Source organism: Prosopis cineraria, unplaced genomic scaffold, assembly GCF_029017545.1.
Source record: "Prosopis cineraria cultivar Desert tree isolate PC_DT_omini unplaced genomic scaffold, ASM2901754v1 PC151, whole genome shotgun sequence".
Lineage (NCBI taxonomy): Eukaryota > Viridiplantae > Streptophyta > Magnoliopsida > Fabales > Fabaceae > Prosopis > Prosopis cineraria.
In genome coordinates this window covers 61,389-67,469 of record NW_026555478.1, presented here as the reverse complement: position 1 = coordinate 67,469, position 6,081 = coordinate 61,389, and the positions used below count along the sequence as shown (strand labels likewise).

The window sequence follows — 6,081 nt, the reverse complement described above, 5'->3', positions numbered from 1 at the left end:
GGACCCATGTACAAATGAACGATTCGCCGCACAAAAAAAAAAAAGGAAAAGAATAAAATGCTTCAACATCCTATTGTAGTATTGTACACTGCAGTTAAGGCAGCCTCCACAACACTTGGGTGGTTGCTATTCCACTCCTCCCAAGTTCAGAAATCGTACAACAAGCAACTGATAATCATCTGCCCTGAAGCACTTGGATAAAAGAGAAAAATCCAAATCAATTTTGAGGTTTGTAATCTCAAAAATAGGTCAAAATCTCGAGAAACCCCAATGACAACATAGGGGAATCACTGTTCGGAAGTTCAACCTCGATTATCTGAGGAATCATTAGCTCTCTCAAATGCAAGTATACATACGAATTCGTTAGTCACTCCCGCTGCCATGTCCATCTGAAAGCAAAAGATCAAAAGCATATTAAATTTAAAGCGTATTACTTGTCTATGGCAAGGCAGAAAATAGAATTGTTGTGTGTGTGGGTGTTGGTGTGTGATGGAAAGAGTTATCATGTCACCTAATTTTCTTTTCCCTCCATGGCCTCTTTTTTGTCTTGGCAACTTCGGCAAAGGAATGGACCATCCCAGGGACGCAATTTCCTTGGTTGGATGCCCCTTCGTGTATTGATATACCCTCTCCAGGCTTCATCTCAACTTGACAGACTGCACATGTAAACAGCTTAAACATGTTGCAGAGTGGATATTTTGTGTCTAACCTGCACGTTACGGACAACCAGGTTTTAGTGTCAAGAAACACAGCAAAGGAGCACGCAGCTAACTTCAATGTTCTTACACAACCAAACCTCTCTGAAAGCATAGCAGATCCTTCCTCGTACATTCTCCCTTACCACATCAGGCTCCATATAATCTTTTTCATTATAAGAAGATGATTCTGCAGACTTCCTTCTAAACATCGATTTAAACATTCCTTTCACTGGTCTTTTAGCGTGTGCCAAAGGGGCAGCAGTTGGTTTCTCTGGGGCAAAAATATCAATAACAATGCAGGTTGTATCATCTCTAAGCCCCTTTGCTTGTACCGCTTCCTAAAGTTGAAAAGAGAAAATAGAAGAAAGGGTAGTAACAGATAATTAGTGCGCCAAAATGACGAGTCAGAGCAGATGGTGTGTTATTAAATAGTGGTGTTTGAAATCACAATGAAATTAAGCAACCAAACATTGAAATCAAGCAAATATTCCAGTTAGAGGGAAAGATGTACACAAAACATACTTTAACGCTATGCGGTGCTTGCCAAACTCTGGTGACATCCCACGACAACCAATCAAGGGCCGATTCTGCAGATAGAGCATCCCAAACACCATCACTACAGATGCTAAAGTCTGCCTCCAGATGTGGACAGCTGCTCGCGAGCAGAGAAAGAAATTATATTAACTAAAGCAAGTTAATGAAGAGAGGCAAGTGAAAACTTAACAAATCAAAACACGGATACGATATTATTATGGGGAAAAGAAGGTATGTCAACCTTCACTTGCTTTACGTAAGGTTACAGGAACAATGAATTGTCCAACATCCAAATCACAAGTGATCTTGAAAACACAAGCCACCTGGCCAACATCTCAAAGGACAATCTACAACATAATTGTACTAGTTAGGCATAAAAGTCATTTATGCAAAGGCAGAACCCTTTTAGAACTAAATATTGGTAAAATTACAAAGCAATATAACAAATAAATATATAGTCAGTATGGATTTGAAACATGAACAACAGATTTTTCAAAACTTGAAAGATTATCAAACATTAATGATCTTTCAAATAAGTATTGTTTGGTTGAGACGCTGTTCAATATCATCAAGTATCTTCAATTGTAATTAACGAGTATGCTTGAATTTTGATTGTATGTGGTACAATAAGAGTTGTTGCCTCTTAATTTCCATCGTAAGTTTCACTGAACAGGACTAATTGTGCAAAAAAAAAAAAAAATGTATCACCTAGAAGCCTAAGATTCAATGCACTAGCAATCCCACTGCTTGTATGTGCGTTTCATTGTTTTTATTTTTTTTTTTTATTTTCGACAGGGTGTTGCAGCCTGTTGACACAGCCAAAATATCCGGGGAAAGAAAGGATCATATTCAAAGGAGATGTACCTCTGCACCTCCACCAGTATTTAGCCGACCAACCTCACCCCACTACTCGTTATACGTGTCACTCTAATGAAAGGAAAACAAAGGGTGAGACTAAGCTGTGATAAAGCAAATCAAGAAAAATGGTTCAACATAGGTATGAATTGAATTCAGTTGAAGAGTTGTAAAGATACACAACTTACTCCTCTTCATTGGTGTCTAGCCTATGATCCGCTGACAGGTAATAAAGCCCACCTTCAGAAGGTTCAAGTATGCATCGGGAATCACCGACAGATGCAACGGTGACAAACCATCCTTCTATAATCACAAAGGTCACAGTTGTTCCCGATGTTTGAGCTACACAAATAAAAAAATTAAAAGAACTATTCATCACAGAACCGAAACCAGCTTATAATCTCATCAATCGCTACAAATCCAAGATTCTTCACAGAGAACCAACTTATGATGCTCTACATAAGGCATAATTTCATAAATCTACAAGTATGGCCTATTAGGCAGCCCGCTAAAATGTGAAAAATATAACTTTACAAACTGCCCAGAGCTGGACAAGTACTCCCTAATGGATCTACTGTATGCACATGGAGAATCCCAGGAGGAACCTAAGCTTAGTGTGTCATGCCCTGTTCTTAATTGAGAGGACTTGTTATAAATTCAAAATCATGCCCGCAACAAAGGTTTCATAGAATGCTGACCACGGACTAGCTTCAACCCAGGAAGTATGGATCTCCAGAAATTGCCCGGTGAACCATGCACAAGATTTTGTACATAGAAGTTTTCCTTAAATGTGAAAATGTAGATATTAATTATCTTGGTCAATTTGCATACTCAAGACAGGGTAGCGTCAAAAAGTTAAAGTTAGTTGGAGCTCCTGCCTACAATAAAAACAGGTCCATATCTAGCGGCCAAAGTCCAGCGTTAACACGCAAGGATAAATAAATATTTCCTTATCGCAACTTTCTCACTCATAACCATTGATAAGCACATCTTCAAATAGATATTAGTAGAAAAGCATGTTAATGATAAATTTCACATAGGTAGCCACTTCTATCTTACATAAATTTAGAAATATTTCAAATATTTCACAAATTTGTTAGTTAGCATCTCCATCGATATTATTCTTTCTTCGGTTTAGACATTTTAACCTTCAAAAGCTCCAAGTGATCCATAATGACAAGTACATTTGGCGATAACATATATTGGAGCAATGAGTAAGTAATATAATAGTTGTATTGTACCTGTTTCTTGAAAATCTTTATCAGTTTTTACAAAGCCTGCAACTAAAGCCCTGGGCAAAGCTGCTACCCACTCATCCCTGTTAAGATCTGAAGGAATTACACTTAAAATATTATTTAGGAGATTCTCCTTGGCATAAATAGCAGCAGCAGATCCATTGTGCCCATCAAATAGCTGCAAAACTTCTAGATTAGAAGTGGGAAAAAGCAACCAACAAGAGGAGTACAAAACAACAGTTGCTAGGAAATAAGAGACAGTGTATTGAGGCAAAAAAGAAACATTCAATGCACTAGTAGCTAAAGATTATTATGGTGAACCCAGTTAACTAATATGAAGGATGAACAAATAAGAAATGAAAGCATCATTGATTTCATAGGAACAAATGAAAGCTTATGATAACGATAACTGCATAATGAAGATTATAGCCGATGAAGACATTATATGCAACTCGCTAACCTTCATTCCTCGGCCTAAGTGGGTTACATAGCACGTACCAAGTAGAGTGGGTTACATAGCACGTACCAAGTAGAGCAAAGTATCAATATAAACCAGGGAAAAAAAACTACCTAGTCAACCTGCTCAAGTCACATGGTTAAATCAAGTAAATTTCATTGCCAGCTGCGAGCATTAGCATTTACCGTCGATGCCATAGAATAATACCAGGTTACGTAAAAAAAAGACATCACGACTTGATTCATAATATATCGCAAGAAAATCTATCTACTAATAAGTTATAAAAAGCCATGTTTTTACTCTTAAAGAACAGGATGAAAGTAACATACTGCAAAAACAGAATATGTCGAAACCCCGTCTCCCACCACCCTCTGGCATTCCGTTTTTACTAGCGTGAAATCCTCTCCCTTTTTGCTCTGGCTGGCTTGGCCATGCTGAATTTCTGGTTTTTCAATTTTTTCGCTTGCTGATTCACGCTTCAGGAGCACAGAAAGGGGGACCGTATGGTGTTCGCTCTTGGCTGACATCGTCGACGCCCCTCAAGCTCAAATGCCAATAAGACCCACTGCAGAAGAATGCGTATAGCTCTAGTCCTCCATGCTTTATTGTAACAGAATCCTGAGCAAAGAACAATTATGCATCACTCAAAACATATCCTTCCTTTACTCCCAATTTAAATAATAAACGAACTTTTATTCCTCGAACACGTACGGAATCGACAAAATCTCCGAACAAAGACGGGAAATCCTAACTCTTTTCGTAAAGCGCTATGATGATGAAATCAAAAGACGTTATGAATACCAATTTCCAGAAATAGGAAAACAATGAACGTTGTTGATCAATCACAATTCAGAACACAAATTGCGAGAAATACGAGAATGTGGAATAATAAACAAAAATCTAAGTCAGACAATCAAGATATCAACGCTTTGGGGGGAAAGTGTTAAACCAAAATCCTGATCAATGAATTCACCCATTTGGGTGGTGGATTAAAAAGTCATGGAAGTCAAAAAAGAGATGGAGGAGAGAGCAGTAAAGGAAACGGAGATTTACAGAAAGAGGGAAAAAGGTAAGAACATCAATCGTGCAGTGAAATATGGAGAAATGTTGAATTACATTGCTGTGCGTGATCGCAAAACTCGGATCCCGACGTCCTGCAAAAATTCCATTGTCGATAGAGGAAGAGTTTGGGGGGAGAGAGAAGGAATGTAGCTCCAAATTGAGCAATCTCTGGGCCTGCCTTTTGCTCTCACCTTTTTTTGTCTTCTCAAAACACCAAAAAGATGATGACATGGCAAAAACGCTTCGTTTCCCTCACTCCAACCCTGCGTATATATAACCTGCGCCGTAGACCTGGCCATTTTCACTGTCTCTTTGCAGCATTCATGAGTGTTGAATTATCACCCATTGCCTTTGACTCGAGCCATCAATGATCACTCTTGTTCACCGGCTAACTTAACTTCTTCTTCTTCTTCTTCTTCTTCTTTTTTGACCAAACCCGGCCAACTTAACTGGCATAACGAAATCATGCCTTTTTTTCCCCTGAAGGAAATCATTGTTCTTTGTTTAATTGTTTCTCCTAGATATAATTTTGTTTTAAATATTATTAATTAACTAAATAATAAATTCTTATGTCAGGAGTTAAGTATTGGATAAAATTAACACTCATTCATCATTATTTCAACGACAATCGAGTCCGTTACTGTTGTGTGTTGATCTCTTTTTTTTTGGGGGGGGGGGTTGATTTTATTGTTTGCTGGGTGCTGGCCGAAGGGGCTACTATTATGTATCTTCAGTTCTACAAGTTTTTATAGCTTTAATGTTTTTAATGGCAGGGAAAAAATCAAATCTAAAGAATTGAAATTTTCAATATTTTTATCTGATATCAACTTAGATATTGATAAATTACGGCGCAAGAGCTGAACTTAATAAATAAGAATTAACGAGAATCAAAATTGCCCATAGAAAATGTCAACCAAGAGTGAAACACCGGGAACACCATATGATAATCCTCACATGTTGCCATATGACAGTCTGAACTGAAGGTTCTCAGGAACGCAAGGCGAACGAGCTGCCACCGAAGCCACATGCCTTCAAGGTTCTGTGATGTGATGATGTCTCTGAATGCCGAATTCTGAACAGAATGCCCAAAAGGGACTATCAAGCTATTAAATTTATCAAAAATTAAAAACAGTAGAGAGATAGGAATGGACAGCAGTTAGGTAATATTGAGAAACACGCTGTAGTGTGCATTAAAAGTGTCTATTTATCAAGCTTTTTATTTGTGTTAGTCTCATACATA

The 6,081-nt window shown here is 38.0% G+C and overlaps 1 pseudogene; it reads right to left on the bottom strand.

The window, feature by feature from the left end:
- Positions 1 to 511: 511 nt before the first annotated feature.
- Positions 512 to 5,062, bottom strand: LOC129295591 (probable protein phosphatase 2C 12; annotated as a pseudogene).
- Between the last annotated feature and the right edge of the window lie 1,019 nt (positions 5,063 to 6,081).